This window comes from Eurosta solidaginis, chromosome 4 (assembly GCF_040869045.1).
Source record: "Eurosta solidaginis isolate ZX-2024a chromosome 4, ASM4086904v1, whole genome shotgun sequence".
NCBI lineage: Eukaryota > Metazoa > Arthropoda > Insecta > Diptera > Tephritidae > Eurosta > Eurosta solidaginis.
Genome location: NC_090322.1, coordinates 20,183,225 through 20,185,375, shown reverse-complemented (window position 1 = coordinate 20,185,375; position 2,151 = coordinate 20,183,225). Strand labels below are relative to the sequence as shown.

The 2,151-nt window shown below is 35.8% G+C and overlaps 1 pseudogene; it reads right to left on the bottom strand.

Annotated features, from left to right (window-relative positions):
- Positions 1 to 239: 239 nt before the first annotated feature.
- On the bottom strand, positions 240 to 1,737 carry LOC137248421 (probable Ufm1-specific protease 2; annotated as a pseudogene).
- Positions 1,738 to 2,151: the final 414 nt, after the last annotated feature.

Here is a 2,151-nt window from a genome sequence, read left to right as displayed (position 1 = left end):
GCGACTTACCTTTGGTTCAAGTAGCTCACTTCCGCATGCCTTCTTGAAATATGATTATCATGTAGTATCTTAGTTTGTATGAGATAAGAAGAATAAATCATGATGATCGTATTCAAAAATCTCAACCAAAACGATTGAAATATGTTCACGAATATGAGCAGAAAATGACCGTGAAAAGCAGTCGAATATTACTCTAAAACAATTAAAGTTCAACAAAGATAACATCCAATTCAGCGCTCTTAAAACTTGATTGGCCTCTGAGGCATGCATAGATTATAATAGCTCTCTTTATCCCAAAAGTCTCCACCCTTCCAACGACACCAACTTTTTGCCTGTATCGCTTGTAAATCATCGCCACCCGTGTAATGAGGATCCAATATCAAAAATTTTACTTTTCCTGTTTGTGAGCAGTAATCAATGCCGATAATAGTATATGCCAACACACCACCACCTATCATAATTGGCGTACCTTCTGTTTGGAAATGCATAGCTAGGCCGGAAGCTAACGTTGCAACATCGGCACCAGAAGTAGCATGATAATGATAGTATTGATAGTTTCCTTGAATAAGATATTGTTTGCCATCAATAACGTCACTAGGGCGCAACCCAATATGTGTGTTCATTAAGGGTGTTAATTCTCCCAATTCCTTACGGAATATACAGCGGTTGACACGACGAAAATATGGGCGTTACGGGTAAGCCAAAATGACGGTGCAACTTTTTACGTTTTTCCAGTATCCTAGTTCGTCATCCGATAAAGTGACCAAATTTATCATTTAATTTAAAAAAAGGAACTACAATACTAAATACATACCTGAGGAAAAAAGTGATACCTAGAGGGAATAAGTAACTGCGGCTTTTCTGTAGTTTCTTCCAGCTAATCTACCATACTTTGTTGGAATAAACGTAGCGAACGACATATGCTCTCAATAAGTATATCATACAGTCGGCTTACTTTTGTATTTTTGCAAAGGATAGCCATTGCTTCGATTTCTAGTGGTACGCAAACTTTGTCTTCCTCTCGTTTTACACACATAGCAACTGCCGGTGGCGGAGTACCTATGCTGCCGTTCTCACTGTCTGCCATGTTTCGTTCTCGTGTCTTGCAGCGAAGCACATTGATACCTCAAATATCAAAAACGCTTGCTAATGGTAAAGTCGCAATTCCGTTTTTCTTTTTATTTTTCTTCTCCACATTTTCACTTGTACCATCGCACTGCTGATTGCTTTACTAACTGCCATCACTGCTATGAAGGTATCATTGGTAATACCCTGGCCCTGGGCTCCTGAGCTTGTCAAAAAAAATTTTGTAGATTCCAAGCAAAAGGCTAAGCTGCCACCTGAAAGAATTTTCCGCAAAATATGCATTTCTCGTCGTACATCCTATAAGTAAAAGTTAATGAATACATATAAATGGCATAGGTATCTCTTCTCTTACCTCCACTCTTTGCTGCGTATAAGAATTCACACTACATTTCAGTCCTCTGAAGCAGAAATCTCGATATAACTGATCTGCTTCCATTACTTCATAAGGCTGCTCCTCCAATTTACTGTGCATAAAAACTGATGCAGGGAGTCCCACAAGTGTACCCAGCTCGCAGTGCAATAATATTGGATTGTCTGTAATGTCCACGTCATTTAATATTTCTCCAATCTCCAAGTTTCACCAACCCATAGATCCAATTCTGCTGGAAACTTGATTTGGATTTGTTCATAATTCAAATAACCGATTGTAGATTAGGGCAGTAAAATTGCTTGGCAAGAACCCCTTCGTTGATTTGGCGATCAACTTTCTTTTGTGGAAAGCCTAAAAAAATTAATTTGAACATATAAGTAACATGTAAAGAAATATTGAATAATGAAAAATGAATTAACTTACCAAATAAAAAAGTATAAATAAATGTTTACAAAAATACGCCGTGTTGCATTTTCAAGTTGCTTTTATGCACAAGTATCTTTTAAAATCTTTAACACGTTAGTAAAACTTTTGCAAAAATAAATTGTAACCCGGGTAAAACTTAAGTTAAACTTTAAAAAATGTATTTATAATTATATAATTTATATTATAGACACTTATTTATTTGCTATTTTTAAAGTTTTTGAAAATATTCAAAATCATTACACCTTTTAACATTACTTAATTATTTTTCA